Genomic DNA, 26,421 nt, shown 5'->3' with positions numbered 1-26,421 from the left:
AGGAAATAAAGGCCTTAAATGACACAGTAGACCAGATGGCCATCACAGATATGTTCAGAACATTCCATCCCAAAGCAACAGAAAACATATTCTTCTCCAGTGCACATAGAACATTCTCCAGAATAGATCACACTCTGGGTCACGAATCAGGTTTCAACTGGTATCAAAAGACTGGGATCATTCCCTGCATATTTTTAGACCACAATGCTATGAAGCTAGAACTCAATCACAAGAGGAAATTTGGAAAGAATCCAAATACATGAAGACTAAAGAGCATCCTTCTAAAGAATGAATGGGTCAACCAGGAAATTAAAGAAGAATTGAAAAAAAAAATCATGGAAACAAATGATAACAAAAACACAATGGTTCAAAATCTGTGGGACACAGCAAAGGTAGTCCTGAGAGGAAAATATATAGCAGTACAAGCCTTTCTCAAGAAACAAAAAAGGTCGCAAATACACAACCTAACCTTATACCTAAGGGAGCAGGAGAAAGAACAACAAAGAAAGCCAAAATCCAGCAGAAGAGAAATCATAAAGATCAGAGCTGAAATCAATGAAATAGAAACAAAAAAATAGAACAAATCAATGAAACAAGTAGTTGGTTCTTTGAAAGACTTAATAAGATTGATAACCCCCTGGCCAGACACCAAAAAGAAAAGAGAAGGAAACCAAATAAATAAAATCATGAATGAAAGAGGAGAGATTACAACCAACACCAAACAAATAAAAACAATTATAAGAACATATTATAAGCAACTCTACGTGAACAAATTTGACAATCTGGAAGAAATGGATGCATTTCTAGAGACATATAAACTACCACACTGAACCAGGAAGAAATAGAAAACTTGAACAGACCCAGACCCATAACCAGTAAGGAGATTGAAGCAGTCATCAAAAATCTCCCAACACACACACACACACACACACACACACACACACACACACACATCTCCCAACACACAAGAGCCCAGGACCAGACAGCTTTCCGGGGGGATTCTACCAAACATTTAAAGAAGAATTAATTCCTATTCTCCTGAAACTGTTCCAAAAAATAGAAATGGAAGGAAAACTTCCCAACTCGTTTTATGAGGCCAGCATCACCTTGATCCCAAAACCAGACAAGGATCTCACCAAAAAAGAGAATTACAGACCCATATCCTTAATGAACACAGATGTGAAAATTCTCACCAAAATACTAGTCAATAGAATCTAACAGTATATTAAAAGGATTATTCAAGACAACCAAGTGGGATTTATTCCAGGGCTGCAAGGTTGGTTCAACATCTGCAAATCAATCAATGTGATGCAATACATTAATAAAAGAAAGCACAAGAACCATATAATACTCTCAATAGATGCGGAAAAAACATTTGACAAAGTACAACATCCTTTCCTGATTATGATAATGATCTGCAAAGTGTAGGGATAGGTGTACATACCTCAATATCATCAAAGCCATCTATGAAAAAACCACCGCAAATATCATTCTCATTGGAGAAAAACTGAGCTTTTCCACTAAGGTCAGAAACATGGCAAGGATGTCCATTATCACAACTGCTATTCAACATGGTACTAGAAGTCTTAGCTTCAGCAATCAAACAACAAAAAGAAGTTATAGGCATCCAAATCGGCAAAGAGGTCAAACTATCACTCTTTGCAGATGATATGATACGCTATGTGGAAAACCCAAAAGACTCCATTCCAAAATGCTAGAATTTGTACAGGAATTCAGTAAAGTGTCAGGATATAAAATCAATGCACACAAATCAGCTTCTCAAACTCAACACACACAAAACAGATAATCATATCAAAAAATGGGCAGAAGATATGATCATACACTTTTCCAATGAAGACATACAAATGGCTATCAGACACATGAAAAAATTCATCATTACTAGCCATCATGGAGATTTAATTTTAAACCACATTGGGATACCACCTTACACCAGTTAGAATGGCCAAAATTAGCAAGACAGGAAACAACGTGTGTTGGAGAGGATGTGGAGAAAGGGGAACCCTCTTCCAGTGTTGGTGGGAATGCAAGTTGGTGCATCCACTTTGGAGAACAGTGTGGAGATGCCTCAAGAAATTAAAAACAGAGCTTCCCTATGACCCTGCAATTGCACTCCTGGGTATTTACACCAAAGATACAGATGTCATGAAAAGAAGGGCCATCTGTATCCCAATGCTTATAGCAGCAATGGCCACGGTCACCAAACTGTGGAAAGAGCCAAGATGCCCTTCAATGGATGAACGGATAAGGAAGATGTGGTCCATATACACTTTGGAGAATTGTTCCTCCATCAGAAAGGATGAATACCCAACTTTTGTAGCAACATGGATGGGACTGGAAGAGATTATGCTGAGTGAAATAAGTCAAGCAGAGAGAGTCAATTTTCATATGGTTTCACTTGTTTGTGGAGCATAATAAATAACATGGAGGACATAGGGAGATGGAGAGGATAAGGGAGTTGAGGGAAATTGGAAGGGGAGGTAAACCATAAGAGACTATGGACTCTGAAAAACAACCTGGGGCTTTTGAAGGGGCAGGGAGTTGGAGGTTGAGGGAGCCAGGTGGTGGGTATTAAGGAGGGCATGTATTGCATGGAGCACGGGGTGTGTTGCAAAAACAATGAGTTCTGTTACGCTGAAAAGAAATTAAAAGAAAAAAGAAAGCTGCATTTCAATACACCAACAACAAGACAGAAGAAAGAGAAATTGAGAAGTCAATCCCATTTACAATTGCATCCAAAACCATAAGATGCCTAGGAATTATCCTAACCAAAGAGGCAAAGAATCTATACTCAGAAATCTATAAAGTACTCATCAAAGAAATTGAGGAAGACACAAAGAAATGGAAAAATGTTCCATGCTCCTATATTGGAAGAACAAATATTGTGAAAATGTCTATGTTACCTAAAGCAATCTACAGATATAATGCAATCCCTATCAAAATCCCAAGCATTTTTTTTTCAAAGAAATGGAATAAGTAATCTGAAAATTTATACAGAACCAGAAAAGACCTCAAATAGCTAAAGGAATATTGAAAAAGAAAGCCAAAGTTGTTGGCATCACAACTCTGGACTTCAAGAGCTGTTTCAAAGCTGTCATCTTCAAGACAGTATGGTACTGGAACAAAAACAGACACATAGATCAATGGAACAGAAAAGAGAGCCCAGAAATAGACCCTCAACTCTATGGGCAACTAATCTTTGACAAAGCAGTAAAGAATGTCCAATGGAAAAAAGACAGCCTCTTCAACAAATGCTGTTGAGAAAATTGGACAGCCACATGCAAAAAATGAAACTGGACCATTTTCTTACACCACACACAATAGACTACAAATGGATGAAGGACCTCAATGTGAGACAGGAATCCATCAAAATCCTTGAGGAGATCACAGGCAGCAACCTCTTCAACCTCAGCCACAGCGATTTCTTCCTAGGAACATCGCCAAAGGCAAGGGAAGCAAGAGCAAAAATGAACTACTGGGATTTCATCAAGATCAAAAGCTTTTGCACTGCAATGGAAACAGTGAACAAAACCAAAAGACAACTGACAGAATGGAAGAAGATATTTGCAAATGACATATCAGAAAGAGGGCCAGTATCCAAAATCTATAAAGAGCTTAGCAAACTCAACACCCAAGAAACAAATAATCCAATCCAGAAATTGTCAGACATGAAGAGACATTTCTGTAAAGAAGACATCCAGATGGCCAACAAACACATGAAAAAATGTTCTGTATGACTCGGCATCAGGGAAATACAAATCAAAACCACAATGAGATACCACCTCACACCAGTCAGAATGGCTAAAATTAACAAGTCAGGAAATGACAGGTGCTGGCAAGGATGCGGAGAAAGGGGAACCCTCCTACACTGTTGGTGGGAATGCAAGCTGGTGCAACCACTCTGGAAAACAGCATGGAGGTTTCTCAAAATGCTGAAAAGTTGAGAAAAGTTGAAAAAGTTGAAAATAGCTATCCTATGACCCAGCAATTGCACTACTGGTTATTTACCCTAAAGATACAAATGTAGTGATCTGAAGGGGCACGTGCACCCAAATGTTTATAGCAGCAATGTCCACAGTAGCCAAACTATGGAAAAAACCTAGATGTCCATCAACAGATGAATGGATAAAGAAGAAGTGGTATACATATACAATGGAATACTATTCAGCCATAAAACAAATGAAATCTTGCTATTTGCGATGATGTGGATGGAACTAGAGGGCATTAAGCTTAGCGAAATAAGTCAATCAGAGAAAGACAACTATCATATGATCTCCATGATATGAGGAAGTGGAGATGCAAAGTGGGGGGTTTGGGGGAGTAGGAAAAGAATAAATGAACAAAATTGGATAGGGAGGGAGATAAATCATAAAAGACTCTTAATCTCACAAAACAAACTGAGGGTTGCTGGGGGGAGGGTAGTCATGAGAGGATGGTGAGGTGATGGACATTGGGGAGGGTATGTGCTATGGTGAGTGCTGTGAAGTGTGTAAACCTGGAAATTCACAGACCTGTACCCCAGGGGCTAATAATTCATTATATGTTTATGAAAAATTTAAAAATTAAAAAAGGAATAAAATCTCCATTTGCTTCAACAAAGACGGAGCTAGAGAGTAGTAAGCTACATGAAATAAGTCAGAGAAAGGAGAATACCATATGATTTCACTCATAGGTGGAATTTAAGAAACAAAACTAAAGAATATAGGGGTGAGATTAAAGGAAAACCAAGAAACAGACTCTTAACTATAAATAACAAATAGATGATTCCCAGCGGGAGGTGTGTGGGGGGTGGCTTAAATAGGTGATGGGTATTAAGGAAAGCACCTTTTGTAATGAGCACTCGGTATTGCTTGTAAATATTGAAACAATATATTGTACACCAAAATCTAACATTATATGTACATTAATTAACTAGAATTTAAATAAAAAAATAATTAAAAACAAAGAAACCATGGGGCGCCTGGGTGGCTCCATGAGTTAAAGCCTCTGCCTTTGGCCCAGGTCGTGATCCCAGGGTTCTGGGATCGAGTCCCACATTGGGTTCTCTGCTCAGTGGGGAGCCTGCTTCCTCCTCTCTCTCTGCCTGCCTCTCTGCTTACTTGTGATCTCTGTCAAATAAATACATAAAATCTTTTTTTTAAGATTTTATGTATTTATTTGACAGAGAGAGATGACAAGCAGGCAGAGAGGCAGGCAGAGAGAGAGGAGGAAGCAGGCTCCTTGCTGAGCAGAGAGCCTGATGCAGGGCTCAATCCCAGGACTCTAAGATCATGACCTGAGTCAAAGGCAATGGCTTAACCTGCTGAGCCACCCAGGCACCCCATAAATACATAAAATCTTTTAAAAAAACAAAAACAAAAACAAAGAAACCAGAAAAAATTACCAAAACTAGAATTTAATTCTTTTTAAAAATTTTTTGAAGATTTTATTTATTTATTTAACAGAGAGAAAGACATGGACAGAAGAAAACACAAGCAGGGAGAGTGGAAGAGGGAGAAACAGGATTCCCACTGAGCAGGTGGCCCAATGCAGGGCTCAATCCCAGGACCCTGGGATCATGACCTGAGCCAAGGGCAGGTGCTTAATGACTGAGCCACCCAGGCACCACTAGAAATTAATTATTTAGAAAGTAATAGCATCGACCATCAAAAAGACGGATCAGTTTAAAAGGCAAACAAACAAAATATGAATGAAAAAATGGAAACAATGTAAGAATATTTTTAATTTTAATTTTAACATTTAACATACAGTATTATATTAGTTTCAGTGTACAGTCTAGAGACTGAACCATTCCATACATCACCCAGTGCTCATCACAAGTGTAATCCTTTAAAAAAAAGTTTTTATTTTAATTCCACTTAGTTAATATATGGTGTGATATTAGTTTCATTTGTAGAATATAGTGATTCAACACTTCCATACGATACCTAGGTCTCATCACAACAAGTACACTCCTTAATCCCCATCACCTGTTTGACCCACCCCCCCAAACAGCTCTCCTTCAGTAACCAATATAAGAAAAAAAAAATAAAGCAAGGTTATTATGAACAATATTTTTTTAAAGATTTTGTTTATTTGACAGAGAGAGAGAAATCACAAGTAGGCAGAGAAGCAGACAGAGAGAGAGAGAGGGGAGGAAGCAGGCTCCCTGCAGAGCAGAGAGTCCGACGTGGGGCTTGATCCCAGGACCCTGGGATCACGACCCGAGCCGAAGGCAGAGGCTTTAACCCACTGAGTCACCCAGGTGCCCCATGAACAATATTATAAATGGAAAAACTCACGGGTACTGACAAAATTCCAAGAAAAACATTGAAAAGCACTATTAGTCAAAAATCCCCCTCATAAAAAACCTCAGGTCCATGATTTTATAGGTGAATCCTAACAAACTTTTAGGAAACTGTTAATGACTACTTCATCCAATTGATTGTAGTGATTACAAAAGAAAGATAATCTATTCTAAAACCAAATAAACCAGTATAAGAAAATAAAAATTAGACCAATTTCACTTATGAAATATAGATGCAAAAACACTCCAAATAAAAATACAGTTAAGGAATCAGCACTATAAAAATACTTTTGATCAAATGTAATGTATCTCAATAAAGTAAAATAATTCCATATCAGAAAATTTCAATATTACATATCACATAATGAGATTAAAAAAGTCAAATGCTTTAATTCAACTGGTACAGAATAAGGAACATCTAATAGAATTCAATTCTGTTATCATGATAACTTGGTGAATTAGAAACAGAGTGAATATCCTTAAATTGATAAAGATTATATATAACAAAATCCTGCATTCTTCAAAGAATTTTATGCATAATGGATTAACTAAATGTATTAACTAAATGCATAAAACTAAATACATTAATTTAAAATTATTAACAAGACACCAACTCATACTACTACTGTTTTAGAAATCTGAGCCATACATATGGAAAAAGGGAGATTTTTTTTTTTTAATTCAGTTCTTTATCTTTTTTTTTTTTTTATAAAACATATATTTTTATCCCCAGAGGTACAGGTCTGTGAATCACCAGGTTTACACACTTCACAGCACTCACCACAGCACATACCCTCCCCAATGTCCATAATCCCACCCCCTTCTCCCATACCCCCTCCCCCCAGCAACCCTGAGTTTGTTTTGTGAGATTAAGAGTCACTTATGTTTTGTTTCCCTCCCAATCCCATCTTGTTTCATTGATTCTTCTCCTACCCACTTAAGCCCCCATGTTGCATCCCTACTTCCTCATATCAGGGAGATCATATGATAGTTGTCTTTCTCTGCTTGACTTATTTCACTAAGCATGATACGCTCTAGTTCCATCCATGTTGTCGCAAATGGCAAGACTTCATTTCTTTTGATGGCTGCATAGTATTCCATTGTGTATATATACCACATCTTCTTGATCCATTCATCTGTGGATGGACATCTAGGTTCTCCAGACAAGGATCCCATCAAAAAAGAGAGCTATAGACCAATATCCTTGATGAACACAGATGAGAAAATACTCAACAAAATACTAGCCAATAGGATTCAACAGTACATTAAAAAGATTATTCACCACGACCAAGTGGGATTTATTCCAGGGCTGCAAGGTTGGTTCAACATCCGCAAATCAGTCAATGTGATACAACACATCAATAAAAGAAAGAACAAGAACCATATGATACTTTCAATAGATGCTGAAAAAGCATTTGACAAAGTACAGCATCCCTTCCTGATCAAAGCTCTTCAAAGTGTAGGGATAGAGGGCACATACCTCAATATCATCAAAGCCATCTATGAAAATCCCACCACAAATATCATTCTCAATGGAGAAAAACTGAAAGCTTTTCCACTAAGGTCAGGAACACGGCAGGGATGTCCATTATCACCACTGCTATTGACCATAGTACTAGAGGCCCTAGCCTCAGCAATCAGACAACAAAAGGAAATTAAAGGCATCCAAATCAGCAAAGAAGAAGTCAAATTATCACTCTTCGCAGATGATATGATACTATATGTGGAAAACCCAAAAGACTCCACTCCAAAACTGCTAGAACTTATACAGGAATTCAGGAAAGTGTCAGGATATAAAATCAATGCACAGAAATCAGTTGCATTTCTCTACACCAACAGCAAGACAGAAGAAAGAGAAATTAAGGAGTCCATCCCATTTACAATTGCACCCCAAACCATAAGATACCTAGAAATAAACCTAACCAAAGAGCCACAGAATTTATACTCAGAAAACTATAAAGTACTCATGAAAGAAATTGAGGAAGACACAAAGAAATGGAAAAATGTTCCATGCTCCTGGATTGGAATAATAAATAATAAATATTGTGAAAATGTCTATGCTACCTAAAGCAATCTACACATTTAATGCAATTCCTATCAAAGTACCATCCATCTTTTTCAAAGAAATGGAACAAATAATTCTAAAATTTATATGGAACCAGAAAAGACCTCGAATAGCCAAAGGGATATTGAAAAAGAAAGCCAACGTTGGTGGCATCACAATTCGGGACTTCAAGCTCTATTACAAAGCTGTCATCATCAAGACAGCATGGTACTGGCACAAAAACAGACACATAGATCAATGGAACAGAATAGAGAGCCCAGAAATAGACCCTCAAATCTATGGTCAACTCATCTTCGACAAAGCAGGAAAATTGGACAGCCACATGCAGAAAAATGAAATTGGACCATTTCCTTACACCACACACAAAAATAGACTCAAAGGATGAAGGACCTCAATGTGCAAAAGGAATCCATCAAAATCCTTGCGGAGAACACAAGCAGCAACCTCTTCGACCTCAGCCGCAGCAACTTCTTCCTAGGAACAATGCCAAAGGCAAGGGAAGCAAGGGCAAAAATGAACTATTGGGATTTCATCAAGATCAAAAGCTTTTGCACAGCAAAGGAAACAGTTAACAAAATCAAAAGACAACTGACAGAATGGGAGAAGATATTTGCAAACGACATATCAGATAAAGAACTAGTGTCCAGAATCTATAAAGAACTTAGCAAACTCAACACCCAAAGAACAAATAATCCAATCAAGAAATGGGAAGTGGACATGAACAGACATTTCTGCAAAGAAGACATCCAGATGGCCAAGAGACACATGAAAAAGTGCTCCATATCACTCGGCATCAGGGAAATACAAATCAAAACCACAATGAGATATCACCTCACACCAGTTAGAATGGCTAAAATCAACAAGTCAGGAAATGACAGATGCTGGCGAGGATGCGGAGAAAGGGGAACCCTCCTACACTGTTGGTGGGAATGCAAGCTGGTGCAGCCACTCTGGAAAACAGCATGGAGGTTCCTCAAAATGTTGAAAATAGAACTGCCCTATGACCCAGCAATTGCACTATTGGGTATTTACCCTAAAGATACAAACGTAGTGATCCAAAGGGGCACATGCACCCGAATGTTTATAGCAGCAATGTCCACAATAGCCAAACTATGGAAAGGGAGATATTTTTTAAAAGATTTTATTTATTTATTTGACAGACAGAGATCACAAGTATGCAGAGAGGCAGTCAGAGAGAGAGAGGGGGGAAGAATGCTTCCTTCCAAGCAGAGAGGCAATGTGGGGCTCGATCCCAGGACCCTGGGATCATGACAAGAGCCAAAGGCAGAGGCTTAAACCCACTGAGACACCCAGGCACCCCAAAAGAGGAGACATTTAAGAATGCAATAACTGCAAGGAAAATGCTGTATCTGGCATAATATACAGGGAAGATAATTACCTACAAAGAAAAAAAAAATCAAGCAAAAGAACTAACAAGTTATTAGAACTAATATGAGAGGAATTCAACAAAGTTTCCAGATAAAATATCAACCTTCAAAATTCAATAGTATTTTTCTATATAAGTAATGGCAATTAAAGAAAATATTGTTAATATTGGCAACAGAGACCACATAGAATCTAGGAATTAGCTTACCCAAACAAATACAAGATGAAAAGCCACATCAATGGAAAACACAAAAGACTCTACCCCCAAATTACTAGAACTCATAGAGTAATTCAGTAATGTGGCAGGATTCAAAAATCAACGCACAGAAACGAGTTGCTTTCCTATACACTAACAGCATAACTGTAAAAGGGAAATTAGGGAATTGATTCCATTTACAATAGCACCAAAAACCGTAAGACACCTTGGAATAAACCTAACCAAAGAAAAGGATCTAAAAACTACAGAACACATAAAAAGTTGAAAAAACATTTCATGTTCATGGATCAGAAGAATAAGCATTGTTTTAATATCTATGCTGTCCAAAGCAATCTATACTTTCAACACCATCCCAATCAAAATATCATTGGCATTTTTCAAAGTTCTGGAACAAACAATCCTAAAATCTGTATGGGACCACAAAAACCCCAAATTGCTAAGGAAATTTTGAAAAAGAAAAACAAAGCTGGGGGCATCAGATTGCTTGATTTCAAGCTATAATACAAAGCTGTGGGATGCCTGGGTGGCTCAGTTGGTTAAGTGTCTGCCTTAAGCTCAGGTTGTGGTACCAAGGTCCTGGGATTGAATCCTGCACAGGGAGCTGCTTTCTCTCTCCCTCTGTGGTCTCTCTCACTCTTCCTCTCTCTGAAATAAATAAATAAATATTAATCTTTTAAAAAATGCTGTGAACACCAATACAGCATGGTACTGGCACAAAAACAGACACATAGTTCAATGGAACACAATAGATAGCCCAGACATGGACCCTCAACTCTATGGTCAACTAATCTGTAACAAAACAGGAAAAAATATCCAATGAACAAAAGACCATTAAATTCAATAAATTGTGTTAGAAAATTTGGACAGCTATATACAGAAGAATGAAACTCAACCATTAGCTTACACTAATACAAAGATAAACTCTAAATGGATGAAAGACCTCAGTGTGAGGCAGGAATCCATCAAAATCCTAGAGAAGAACATAGGCAGTACCTTTTTGACATTAGCCACAGTGAATTCTTTCAAAACGTGTCTCCAAAGGCAAGGGAAACAAAGCGAAAATGAACTTTTGGGACTTCCTCAAGATCAAAAGCTTCTGCACAGCAAAGGAAACAGTCAAAAAAAAAAAAAAAAAAACCAGAGAGGCAACCCATGGAATGAGAGAATATATTTGTAAACAACACCACAGATAAAAATCTGGTATCTAATATTTATAGAGAACTTCTTGCACTCAATACTCAAAACACAAATAATCAATTCAAAAAATGGGCAGAAGCCATGAACAGACTCTTCTGCAAAGAAGACATATAAATGGCTAACATAAAAATGAAAAAATATTCAACCTCATTAGCCATTAGGGAAATTCAAATCAAAACTACATTGAGATAAGACCTTACACAAGTTAGAACAGCAAAAATTGACAAAGCAGGAAAGAACAAAATTTGGAGAGGATGTGGAGAAAGGCAAACCCTCATATACTGTTGGTGGGAATGCAATTTGGTGCAGTCACTTTTGAAAACAGTTTAGAGGTTCCTCAAAAAGGTGAAAACAGACCTACCCTATGACCCAGAAATTGCACTACTGGCTCTTTACCCCCAAAATGCAGATGTACTGAAAAGAAGGGGCACCTGAACCCCAATGTTAATAGCAGCAATAGCCACAATAGCGAAACTGTGGAAAGAGCTGAGATGCCCTTCAAAAGATAAATGGATAAAGAAGATTTGTTCCATATATCTAGGGGAATATAACTCAGCCATCAGAGAGGATGAATACCCACCATTTGCATTGACATGGATGGAACTGGAGGGGATTATGTTAAGTGAAATAACTCAAGGAGAGAAAGACAATTATCATATGGTTTCATTTACTCGTGGAACATAAGGGATGTCAAAAGGACATTAGGAGAAGGAAGGGAAAAATGAAGCAGGGAATTAGAGGAGGAGACAAGCCATGAGACACTATGGACTATGGGTAAACAAACTGAGTGTTTCAGAGGGAGGGAATGGGTTAGACTGGTGATGGGTATTAAGGGGGGCACATATTGCATGAAGAACTGGGTGTGGTGCAAAAACAATAAATTCTGGAACACTGAAAAGAAATTTGTTTTAAGATTTTATTTATTTATTTGACAAACAGAGATCACAAGTAGGCAGAGAGGCAGGCAGAGAGAGGGCGGGGAGGCCAGCTCCCTGCTGAGCGGACAGCCTGATGCAGGGCTCGATCCCAGGACCCTGGGATCATGACCTGAGCCAAAGGCAAGGGTTTAACCCACTGAGCCACCCAGGCGCCCCTGAAAAGAAATTTTTTTAAATAAAAGTAAAAAATTTTTATAAACATGTATTTTTATTTCCAGCATATACAATAGCAATAACAAACTTGAAAAAATTAATGATGTACTGTATGGAGATTAACATAGCTTAATAAAATTTAAAAACTTTTTAAAAAGACAAAACAAAGACCACATTAAAAAAAAGCTGAAGCATAGATATGGTCCAAAACAATCAATGAACAAAAAGGGACACCATAAGTACAGAGAATGGAGAAGAGTAGACACTATACCAAGCAACCCAGACACAAGGGACCTATACTGGGAAAAGGAGTCCCCATAACATTTGGCTATGAAAATCAACGGGACTTAACTTCCTAAGTTTTTGCAATCAACAAGGCTTAGCTGCAGATATTTTAAACATCAACAGGCTTAGCTCTGGAAGAGTTAGAGAGCAATAGGACACTGAGTCTCCACCTTTAACAAGCAAGCATAAAAAACAACCTCACCAAAGAAAAACATAGAAGCAGCAACTTGAAAAGCACTTATAGAGCATTGGTAAGATGTCAGTGGAGCATAAGGGCCCTACACTTGCTTCATCCCAAAAATACAAGTAGATAACTACCAAATCATACCAAGTACCCCAGAAATTGATCTGAAAACTGACAGAACACACTCTGCAACTAAAGATACAGAGGAAGCCATCCAAGGAAGATAGGAAGTATGGATACATGCTTTGGGAAAGAAACAGATCATGACTGCTGCCATGGGGAGGAAGCTGCAGTCACAGAGAACAGTGAGAGACACACAAGTATAGAGAGGAGCCTATGGGAAAGATGATCCCCTATGGCAATATCTTGGAAAGCAAAAGGGGCTGAATTTCATGAGTCTCTGCAACAAGCACGACTTAAAGTCAAGAGTTCTTAAGGTCAGTGGACTTGGCTCAGAGAGAGCCCAGAGGATATTGTGCTTCTCATTAAAAGAAGGCAGGGCAAACAGCCTGCAGACATACACTGTGCAAACAGTGACAATAAGAGCACTTATGACACGCCATGGAGAGGTTATTTGCTCTTGAAGTGAGTGCAAGAAGGGCAGCATTCACAGAGAGACCCCTCCAGGAACAAAGGAACTGCCTAGGGCCATTTCCTTCACCTGCTGCTCAGTATAACCCTAACTTGCTTATACCAAGACCCACCTCCTCCCCTTCTGGTGCAACTGCCTTTCCCAGTCATGCTTACCTCAGTCCCAGCTCTATAGGCCCCTTCCTGCAGAAGACTGGCCAAAATCCCTGCCCAAACCATGACTCCTGATCCAGGAGTTTTACCAGGCCTCAGTTCTAGTGGCAGTGGTGAAAGATGCCATCTCATACACATACAAGAGCAAACTTAGCTAAAACTTGCTACATTCAACCTAGGGAACAAACACTGTGCACAACACACAAAGAAAGCCTCTGTAGACGATCTGTCTAAAAGATAAAGAAGCTAGGACAAAAACAAAAACAAAAAAACAGCACACACTGGAGGCACTCAATGAAGTGGCAAGGCATGGGAGATAGGAAGATGATACAATATACTATAAGACCTCTTTTTCATAATGCCACTATCTTCGAGAGCAGGGAGTACCTAACTTATCCTAATACATGAAAGCAGGCATAGAGATTTAGATAAAATGAGAAGACAGAAGAATCTGTCCCAAATGAAAGAGCAGGACAAGTCCACAGCCAGAGATCTAAGTGAAACATATAAATATCGTGCCAAACAGCATGGTACTAACAGACACATAAATCAATGGGACAGAACAGAGACCCCAGAAATGGACCTTCAACTCTATGGTTAACCAATCTTCAACAAAGGAGGAAAGAATATACAATAGAAAAAGGACAGTCTCTTCAATAAATGGTACTGGAAAATTGGACAGCCACATACAGAAGATTCAAACTGGACCATTCTCCTATACCACACACAAAGATAAACTAAAAATGGATGAAAGATCTGAATGTGAGACAGGAATCCATTAAAATCTTAGAGGAGAATGCGGGTAATAATCTCTTCAACCTTGGACAAAGCAACTTCTTACAATATACATCTCTAAAGGCAATGGAAACAAAAGCAAAAAGGAACTATTGGGACATCATCAAGATAAAAACTTATGCACAATAAAGAAAACAATCAACAAAATAAAGTGCAACCTAAAAAATGGGAGAAGATATTTGCAAATAACAGAAAAATGGCTTGTATCCAAGACCTTTAAAGAATTTCTCAAACTCAACACCCAAAACCACAAATAATCCAATTTAAAAAATGGGCAGAGATGGGGAGGACAAGATGGCAGGGAAGTAGGAGGAGGCACCGTTTCAACCTGTACCCTAAAGTGAGCTGATTACCTACCAAAAAAATCCTATCACCCATGAAATCAGCCTGAGATTAGAATTGTACACATCTGGATCTCTGTGGGGGCAAAAGACAGTGGGCAGGTAAAGTGGGGTGGAAAAGTTGGACTGATACAGAAGATAAACAAAAGGGGGAGGGAGCCACCAGAAGCCACCCACTGGAAAGTAATACCTCAGTACGAGAGTGCCCTGTGATTGTGATGAGGGAGCAGGAGGCTGGCTGAGGACAAAGCAAAAGCTGGCGCCTTGCACCCCCCCCTTCATCCGCTCCCCTCCATATGTGTAGCATCCCTCAGGCAGCCCTGACTGCCATGAACAATAAGCAAATAGTTAACTTGCAGAGCTCACAATCCTGCTAGACTGGAGTCTCCCTTGGCTTACAAATGTTCTAAATCTCACTAACAAAGACGATTGATAGCAGGATTGTGACACCCCACCAAAAAGTCTCCCAAAGATCTTAATGTTAATGGCTGGTCTAAAGACAACATTGATCCAGCAGCAAGGGCAAGGCCTCCGGCAGGCCTGGAACATCCTGGCACCTTGTAGGCCCTCTTTAGCATATGAAAACTCCACTGAAACCTCCCTTCCCCTCACCTTCCCCCAACAGCAGGGTACATAACCTGCCATCCCTCACAACCCGGGGCAGCAGCTCTTCCTGCCCACGGGTCCTGTCCCCTTGCTTTAATAAACCACCATTTTGCACCAAAGATGTCTCAAGAATTCTTTCTTGGTCATCGGCTCCAGACCTCAGCCCACCAAACCTCACCTAGGTTCTAGAACTTCATCAATTGGAGACCAGCATTAACTTGGAGTCTGGTTGAAAGCATTCAAAAAGAGCAAAGGATCATGGAGAAAAATTGTGGGAATGGGGGCGGTTAGGGACAGGGGCTTAAGTCCCTGGACCCAGGACAACCACCCCTGGCGCTGAGCTAGAGAGAGTGTGGTGGAGAAGCCCCACCTGAGCCAACAGCCCACCTAAGAGCGTCTGGGTGGCAGCTCCCATGAGAAGCAGGGAGCTTCGCCAACTGGCAGAACCAGTCTTTTGAACTCTCTGCACAGGCTGTGCTACCAGAGTCTGAGTCCCACACCCCTCCCTGAGAAAGGTCCATGCAGGGGCCAGCCTATGCTCTCTCGGACCTGGAGAGTCTGAGCACTCCCAGCCGGGGCCAGCAGGAAAATTTCAGTGCTCTATCTCTGCTTGGAATTTCTTTGACAGTGTGGAGCTGCCCAGACAGCCACAGCTATCGGTGGTTTTGGATACAAGCAGGAGTTCCTGTGACCCCAGCGACTGTGACTGGGAATGTGCACTGACAGCACAAAGGGGGAATTTATGCACTCTGGAGCACCCAGAGGGGAACAGACTGAGGCTTCTTTCTGAGAGGGAGGTCTGGGGACAGTTTGCTTTCCTCTAAACTTCCAAGAACCATCAAAAGCTGCCAAGGCAAGAAAAAACAAACAAGCAAACAAACAAACTTCCAGAGAACAAAAGCCTGAAAAACTGGTTTCCTCAGGGCCCACCCCCTTGATGGGGGCAGGAGGACTTAGCTCAGGGACCACTGCCAAAAAAACACGCAGCAGGTCCCTCCCCCAGAAAGACAACCAAAAAAAAAAAAAAAAAGACAAGAGAACAACCACCACTACTTCATAGATACAACTTTTATTTTTAATTTGTTCCCGATATTCTGGTTCATTTTTTTATAGATGATTCTTTAACCTATTTACCATGACAGTGAGATGTCCAGTATATCAAATTTCCTAATAACATTTTAACCTGAACTTTTTGATTATATACTTATGTTTCTCTTCTGCTTTTCTATTTTTTAATATTTTCTAAATTTTAGTTTAGTTTAGTTCATTGTTTTTTATTTTTATTTTTTAATATTCATCTAAAGTTAAACTTCAAGTTAATCCCCTTCCCCCAATCAATGTTACTCCTATAGGAAAACCAGTTTTGAATTCCTATGTATCTTTGGAAAGTTGAGTCTTTTTTCCTGCTTAATTTATTTTTATTTATTTTCAGCATAACAGTATTCATTATTTTTGCACCACACACAGTGCTCCATGCAATCCGTGCCCTCTATAATACCCATCACCTGGTACCCCGACCTCCCACCCCCCGCCCCTTCAAAACCTTCAGATTGTTTTTCAGAGTCCATAGATTCTCATGGTTCACCTCCCCTTCCAATTTCCCCCAAATCCCTTCTCCTCTCTATCTCCCCATGTCCTCCATACTATTTGTTATGCTCCACAAATGAGTGAAACCATATGATAATTGACTCTCTCTGCTTGACTTATTTCACTCAGCATAATCTCTTTCAGTCTCGTCCATGTTGCTACAAAAGTTGGGTATTCATCCTTTCTTTTTTTTTAACTTTTTATTTTTTATAAACATATATTTTTATCCCCAGGGGTACAGGTCTGTGAATCACCAGGTTTACACACTTCACAGCACCCACCAAAGCACATACCCTCCCCAATGTCCATAATCCCACCCCTTTCTCCCAAACCCCCTCCCCCCAGCAACCCTCAGTTTGTTTTGTGAGATTAAGAGTCACTTATGGTTTGTCTCCCTCCCAATCCCATCTTGTTTCATTTATTCTTCTCCTACCCACTTAAGCCTCCATGTTGCATCACCACTTCCTCATATCAGGGAGATCATATGATAGTTGTCTTTCTCTGCTTGACTTATTTCGCTAAGCATGATACGCTCTAGTTCCATCCATGTTGTCGCAAATGGCAAGACTTCATTTCTTTTGATGGCTGCATAGTATTCCATTGTGTATATATACCACATCTTCTTGATCCATTCATCTGTGGATGGACATCTAGGTTCTTTCCATAGTTTGGCTATTGTGGACATTGCTGCTATAAACATTCGGGTGCATGTGCCCCTTTGGATCACTACATTTGTATCTTTAGGGTAAATACCCAATAGTGCAATTGCCGGGTCATAGGGCAGTTCTATTTTCAACATTCTGAGGAACCTCCATGCTGTTTTCCAGAGTGGCTGCACCAGCTTGCATTCCCACCAACAGTGTAGGAGGGTTCCCCTTTCTCCACATCCTCGCCAGCATCTGTCATTTCCTGACTTGTTGATTTTAGCCATTCTGACTGGTGTGAGGTGATATCTCATTGTGGTTTTGATTTGTATTTCCCTGATGCCGAGTGATATGGAGCACTTTTTCATGTGTCTGTTGGCCATCTGGATGTCTTCTTTGCAGAAATGTCTGTTCATGTCCTCTGCCCATTTGTTGATTGGATTATTTGTTCTTTGGGTGTTGAGTTTGCTAAGTTCTTTATAGATTCTGGACACTAGTCCTTTATCTGATATGTCGTTTGCAAATATCTTCTCCCATTCTGTCAGTTGTCTTTTGATTTTGTTAACTGTTTCCTTTGCTGTGCAAAAGCTTTTGATCTTGATGAAATCCCAATAGTTCATTTTTTCCCTTGCTTCCCTTGCCTTTTGCGTTGTTCCTAGGAAGATGTTGCTGCGGCAGAGGTCGAAGAGGTTGCTGCCTGTGTTCTCCTCAAGGATTTTGATGGATTCCTTTCGCACATTGAGGTCCTTCATCCATTTTGAGTCTATTTTTGTGTGTGGTGTGAGGAAATGGTCCAATTTCATTTTTCTACATGTGGCTGTCCAATTTTCCCAGCACCATTTATTGAAGAGCCTGAACAGACCCATAAGCAGTAAGGAGATTGAAACAGTCATTAAAAATCTCCAAACAAACAAAAGCCCAGGGCCAGATGGCTTCCCGGGGGAATTCTACCAAACATTTAAAGAAGAACTAATTCCTATTCTCCTGAAACTGTTCCAAAAAATAGAAATGGAAGGAAAACTTCCAAACTCATTTTATGAGGCCAGCATCACCTTGATCCCAAAACCAGACAAGGATCCCACCAAAAAAGAGAGCTATAGACCGATATCCTTGATGAACACAGATGCGAAAATACTCAACAAAATACTAGCCAATAGGATTCAACAGTACATTAAAAAGATTATTCACCACGACCAAGTGGGATTTATTCCAGGGCTGCAAGGTTGGGTATTCATCCTTTCTGATGGAGGAATAATACTCCATAGTGTATATGGACCACATCTTCCTTATCCATTCATCTGTTGAAGGGCATCTTGGTTCTTTCCACAGCTTGGCGACGGTGGCCATTACTGCTATAAACATTGGGGTACAGTTGGCCCTTCTTTTCACTACATCTGTATCTTTGGGGTAAATACCCAGGAGTGCAATGGCAGGGTCATAGGGAAGTTCTATTTTTAATTCCTTGAGGAATCTCCACACTGTTCTCCAAAGTGGCTGCACCAACTTGCATTCCCACCAACGTGTAAGAGGGTTCCCCTTTCTCCACATCTTCTCCAACACATGTTGTTTTCTGTCTTGCTAATTTTGGCCATTCTAACTGGTGTAAGGTGATATCTCAATGTAGTTTTAATTTGAATCTCCCTGTTGGCCAGTGATGATGAACATTTTTTCATGTGTCTGATAGCCATTTGTATGTCCTCATTGGAGAAGTGTCTGTTCAATTCTTCTGCCCATTTTTTGATATGCTTGTCTGTTTTGTGTGTGTTGAGTTTGAGGAGTTTATTATAGATCCTGGATATCAACCTTTTGTCTGTACTGTCATTTGCAACTATCTTCTCCCATTCCGTGGGTTGCCTCTTTGTTTTCTTGACTGTTTCCTTGGATGTGCAGAAGCTTTTGATTTTGATGAAGTCCCAAAAGTTTATTTTCGCTTTTGTTTCCTTTGCCTTTGGAGATGCATCTTTTTTTTTATAATTTTTTATTTTTTATAAACATATATTTTTATCCCCAGGGGTACAGGTCTGTGAATCACCAGGTTTACACACTTCACAGCACTCACCAAAGCACATACCCTCCCCAATGTCCATAATCCCACCCCCTTCTCCCAAACCCCCTCCCCCCAGCAACCCTCAGTTTGTTTTGTGAGATTAAGAGTCACTTATGGTTTGTCTCCCTCCCAATCCCATCTTGTTTCATTTATTCTTCTCATACCCACTTAAGCCCCCATGTTGCATCACCACTTCCTCATATCAGGGAGATCATATCTCGAAAGAAGTTGCTGTGGCTGATATCGAAGAGATTACATACAATCAGACACATGAAAAAATGTTCATCATAATTGGCCCTCAGGGAGATTCAAGTATTAGGGGATCTTAACACACCACTCCAAGTAATAAACAGGTCATCCAAGCAGAAAATCAATAAAGAAACAAGAGCATTGAATGACACATTGGACCAGATGGACCTCATAGATATATATAGAACATTCCACCCTAAAACTACAGAATATTCATTCTTCTCGATTGCACAAGAAACATTCTCCAGACTAGACCACATACTGGGTCACAAATCAGGGCTCTACCAATACCAAAAGATTGAGATTATTCCCTGCATATTCTCAGATCACAATGCTTTGAAACTGGAGCTCAACCACAAGGAAAAGTTTGGAAGGAACTCAAACATCTGGAAGCTAAAGACCACCTTGCTTAAGAATGCCTGGATTAACCAGATCAAAGAAGAACTTAAACAATTCATAGTAACCAATGAGAATGGAGACAGTTTGGTCCAAAACCTATGCAAAGTCAGTCCTAAGGGGGAAATACATAGCCATCCAAGCCTCCATCAAAAAAAAAAACTGAGAAATCCAGAATACACCAGCTGTCTCGACACTGTAAAGAACTGGAGAATCAACAACAAATCAAACCAACTCCACACTTAGGAAGGGAAATAATCAAGATTAGAGCAGATCAATGATGTAGAAACTAGAGATACAGTAGAACACATCAATGAAACTAGAAGCTGCTTGTGTGAAACAATCAATAAGATCAATAGTCCATTGGCCATACTAATGCAAAGAAAAAGAGAGAAGGCCCGAATTAATAAAATAATGAATGAAAAGGGAGAGATCACAAATAACACAAAGGAAATAGATACAATCATCACAAGTTATTATCAACAGTTATACGCCAATACGTTAAGCAACCTAGATGAAATGGATGCATGCGTGGAAAACTATGAACTTCCAAAATTGAACCAGGAAGAAATTAACAACCTGAATAGACTGATATTTAGTAACGAGATTGAAGCAGTGATCAAAAACCTCCTAAAACACAAGAGCCCAGGACCTGATGGATTCCCTGGGGAATTCTACGAAACTTTCAAAGAAGAAATAACTCCTATTCTTCTGAAGCTGTTTCAAAATATTGAAACAGAAGGAAAACTTCCAGACACTTTTTACAAAGCCAGCATTATCCTGATCTCCAAAGCTGGCAAAGACCCCACCAAAAAGGAGAATTTCAGATCAATATCACTGATGAATATAGATGCTAAGATTCTCAACAAGATCCTAGCAAACAGGATCGAATAGCACATTAAAAAGATTATCCACCATGACCAGGTGAGATTCATCCCTGGGTTACAAGGATGGTTCAACATTCGCAAATCAATCAGTGTGATAGCACAAATCAATAAGAAAAGAGAGAAGAACCACATGGTCCTTTCAATTGATGCAGAAAAAGCATTTGACAAAATCCACCATCCGTTCCTGATTAAAACACTTCAACGTATAGGGATAGAGAGCACATTGCTGAACTTCATCAAATCTATCTATGAAAGACCCACAGCAAATATCATTCTCAATGGGAAAAAGATGACAGCCTTCCCATTGAGATCAGGAACATGACAAGGATGCCCACTCTCACCACTCTTGTTCAACATAGTATTAGAAGTCCTAGCAACAGCAATCAGACAAGAAAGAGAAATAAAACGTATCCAAATTGGCAAAGAAGAAGTCAAACTCTCTCTCTCCGCTAATGACATGATACTTTATCTGGAAAACCCAGAAGACTCCACCCCAAAGTACTAGAACTCATACAGCAATTCAGTAATGTGGCAGGATACAAAGTCAATGTACAGAAATGAGTGGCTTTCTTATACACTAACATTGAAAATACAGAGAAGGAAATTAGAGAATCGATTCCATTTACTATAGCACCAAGAACCATAATATACCTGGGAATAAACCTAACCAAAGAGGCAAAGGATCTGTACTCAAGGAACTACAGAACACCCAGGAAAGAAATTGAAGAAGACACACAAAGATGGAAGACCATTCCATGTTCTTGGAGCAGAAGAATAAATATTGTTAAAATGTCTATATGGCCTAGAGCAATCTCTACTTTTAATGCCATTCTGATAAAAATTCCACCGGTATTCTTCAAAGAGCTGGAGCAAATAATCCTAAAATTTGCATGGAATCAAGAGACCCTGAATTGCTAAGAAAATGTTCAAAAACAAAAATAAAACTGGGGGTATCATGTTACCTGATTTCAAGCTTTACTACAAAGCTGTGATCACCAAGACAGCATGGTACTGGCATAAAAACAGACACAGAGACCAGTGGAACAGAATAGAGAGACCAGATATGGATCCTCAACTCTATGGGCAAATTATCTTTGACAAAACAGGAAAAAATATACAGTGGAAAAAAGAAAGTCTCTTCAATAAATGGTCCTGGGAAAGCTGGACAGCTATATGCAGAAGAATGAAACTCGACCATTCTCTTACACCATACACAAAGATAAACTTGAAATGGATAAAAGACCTCAACTTGAGACAGGAATCCATCAGAATCCTAGAGGAGTACATAGGCAGTAACCTCTTCGATATCAGCTACAGCAAATTCTTTCAAGATATGTATCCAAAGGCAAAGGAAACAAAAGTGAAGATGAACTTTTGGGACTTCATCAAAATCAAAAGCTTCTGCACAGCCCAGGAAAGAGTCAAGAAAACAAAGAGGCAACCCACGGAATAGGAGAAGATATTTGCAAATGACACTACAGACAAAGTGTTGATATCCAGGATCTATGAAGAACTCCTCAAACTCAACATACAGAAAACAGACAATCATATCAAAAAATGGGCAGAAAATATGAACAGACAATTCTCCAATGAAGACATACAAATGGCTATTAGACACATGAAAAAATAGTCATCATCATTAGCCTCCAGGGAGATTCAAATTAAAACCACATTGAGATACCAACTGAAAACAGTTAGAATGTCCAAAATTAGCAAGATGAGAAACAACATGTCTTGGAGAGGATGTGGAGAAAGGGATACCCTCTTACACTGTGGTGGGAAAGCATGTTGGTGCAGCCACTTGGGAGAACAGTGAGGAGATTCCTTAAGAAATTAAAAATAGAGCTTCCCTATGACCCTGCAATTGCACTACTGGGTATTTACCCCAAAGATACAGATGTAGTGAAAAGAAGGGCCACCTGTATCCCAGTGTTCATAGCTGCAATGGCCACAGTCACCAAACTGTGGAAAGAACTAAGATGCCCTTCAACGGACGAGTGGATAAGGAAGATCTGGTCCATATACACTATGGAGTATTATGCCTCCACCAGAAAGGATGAATACCCAACTTTTGTATCAACATGGAAGGGACTGGAAGAGATTATGCTGAGTGAAATATGTCAAGCAGAGAGAGTCGATTATCATATCATTTCACTTATTTTTTGAGCATAAGGAATAATGGAGAGGTCATGGGGAGATGGAGAGGAGAAGAGAGTTGAGGGAACTTGGAAGGGGAAGTGAACCATGAGAGACTATGGACTCTGAAAAACAACCTGAGTGTCTTGAAGGGGAAGGGGCTGGGAAGTTGGGGGAGCCAGGTGGTCGATATTATGGAGGGCCCATATTGCATGGAGCACTGGGTTTGGTGCAAAAACAATGAATTCTGTTACGCTGAAAAGAAATTTAAAAAATACAAAAAAAGGGGCAGAATACCTGAATATACACTTTTCCAAAGAAGACATCCATAAAAGATGCACAGTACTTAGCATTAGGGAAATACAAATCAAAACCACAGAGATACTATCTCATACCAGTCAGAATGGCTAAAATTAATAAGACAGGTAACAATAACTGTTGGCAAGGATGTGGAGAAAGGGGAACCCTTTTTCATTGTTGGTGGGAATGCAAGCTCGTACAGCCATTCCAGAAAGAATTATGGAAGTTCCTCAGGATGTTAAACATAGAGCTACTCTATGACCCAGCAATTGCATTACTAGATACTGACTCCAAAGACACATATGTATTGAAAAGAAGGAGCACATGCACCCTAATGTTCATAGCAACAATGTTCACAATAGTTAAAAGGTGGAAGGAGCCGAAATGTCCCTCAATAGATGAATGGATAAAGAAAATATGATTCGTATATACAGTGGAATATTAGCCATCAGAAAGGATGGATATCTACCATTTACATCAACATGGATGGAACTTGGAGAAGATTATGCTATGTGAAATAATTCAATCAGAGAAACACAATATCATATGGTTTTGCTCATATGTGGAAGATAAGGAACAGTGCAGAGGAGAATAGGGGAGGAGGGAACTGAATGGGAAGAAATCAGAGAGGGAGACAACCGTATGAGACCCTTGACTTTGGGAAACAAACTGAGGGTTGCATAAAGGGAGATGGGTGGGGAGATGGGGTACCTGGTGATGGGCATTGAAGAGGTCATGTGATATAATATGACCACTGGGTGATATATTCAACTAGTGGACATTATATCAAAAACTAATGAAGTACTATATCTTGGCCAATGGAATTTTAAATAAATAAACAAACAAATGTGACAAATAGGGAGTTTAAAGAAATGATCATAAGGATACTCAATGGATTTGAGAAGAGTAGAAGGCATCAGTGAGACCATTAACACAGAGATAGGGAATAACAAAGGAGAGATAAAGGGCTCAACAAGCAAATCAGAAACATGTTTGATGTAATGAATAACAGACTGAAAGAAGAGAAACAAACCAATGACAGAGTAATAGAAAGTAATCAAACTGAATAGAGACAAAAAAGAATTATTTAAAACGTGAGTAGACTTAGAGAACTCAATGATGTCATAAAACATAATAACATTTGTATTACAGGAGTCCCAGAAAAAGAAGAGAAAGACAAGGTGACCAAAAGTTTACTTATAGAAATAATTTTCTTAAAGAAATAATAGTTTTCATGTGGGAGTTAAGGTTGCACAGTAATAGGAGGACCCTATGCTTGCTTCATCCCTCAAATATAACTGGATAAATATCAAATCCTGTGATCACTCAAGAAATTGATCTGAGGACTGAAAGAACTGCACTACCAGAGGGAGAGAAGAGGCCATATCATAGAAGGTAGGAGGTGCAGAGACATGATTTGGGGAAGAAGAAGATCATGGGCACTACAGAGGGGAGGGAGCCCTGATCATGAAGATATGGTGGTGGCAACATGCTAGGGATTACACAAGAGAAATATTTCCCCAAAGCTACTGACTAGGAAAACAAGAGGGGTTGATTACTGTACTTTTTTTTTTTAGATTTTTTATTTGACAGACAGAAATCACAAGTAGGCAGAGAGAGAGGTGGAAGCAAGCTCCCCACTGAGCAGAGAGTCTGATGCGAGGCTTGATCCCAGGACCCTGGGATCGTGACCTGAGCTGAAGGCAGAGGCTTTAACCCGCTGAGCCACCCAGGTGCCCCAATTACTGTACATTTTTATGTACAGTAAAGGTACATTAAAGTCTGAAGTTTTAGAGGTCAGTACCATTGCCACAGTGGAGTCTGTCAGTTTAGTGGTGCTTCTGTGGAAGATGACAAAGATGCAGTCTGGGACTGCAGACCATGGTCTGTAGATACCCTTCTTAGAGTGCTTTTGCAACAGGCAGCACTGCCTCTTAGGGCAAAAAAGAGATGGTGGGCACCATTGAGCTGCCCCATTCACATTAGCATAGGCATGGAGGAAACTGCTGAAAGCAGCAAAACCCAGACATTGGCTTTTTTGCTATGCTTTGTCATAAACTCCAAGACCCTGTGTGTTCATGTGCCTGCCCTTCTTGAATAAAACAGCACCAGCCACAGTGCAGTGAGATGCTCCCCCAGAAGATCAGCACAGGTCCGTGGTATGCCAGGTCCCCAAAATTTGGAGTTTTAAAACCCAGCCAGTCCACCTGGAGTAAAACACAGGAGTACTGTGCTGCCATATGGGAAGACAATTTGGAGACAGATAAGGTTAACTTAGGGATCTGAGAATATAGAATATAGCAAGACACAAGGGGAGATTCATCACTCTTCTATGAGGGTTTCCTGAACAGCAGCATGTGCAAACTTCCCTCTCAAGGGATGAAAGAAAGGAATGATGCCATTTTTATATCCCACCAATTAGCACAAAGGGACTTCAGGGAGAAGCACATCGCCCACAGTGGAGCCTTAGCCATTTACAACAAGCCCCACCACCCTGAACTCTGCAGATGCTTTGTTATTAGGGCAAGTGTGTCTGAGATCCAGAAAAGCAGAGTTCTTTCTCCAGAAGATGAGCACAAACCCCCTGCATGCACCAAGTCTACTAACAACAGAACACTGAAAAATGTCAGCTCTAGTGAATATTAAATCTAGGCTATTTTTTTTTAAAAAAAAACAAAGACATGAAAATACACCTAATTAAAACTCAACACATACAAGACAAGGTCCAAATACTTCCAACTGCAGGCAAGGTGAAACTCTGCAGAGGACTGACCTGATGGAAAGAGCAGTCAAAACACAACAGCAGAGTGCACACAGTCTATGCAGAAATGCTTCCTGAAGCATGAGACCCTGGTCAGTATATTACACCTTCTTAATATATCCTTTACTCTCAGAAGCATGAAACATACATAACACACTTTCCTAACACAGAGAAGACAGACATAAATGAAATGCCAAGA

This window comes from Mustela nivalis, assembly GCF_964662115.1.
Source record: "Mustela nivalis genome assembly, chromosome: X".
Classification (NCBI taxonomy): Eukaryota; Metazoa; Chordata; class Mammalia; order Carnivora; family Mustelidae; genus Mustela; species Mustela nivalis.
This window is presented reverse-complemented; position numbering follows the sequence as displayed.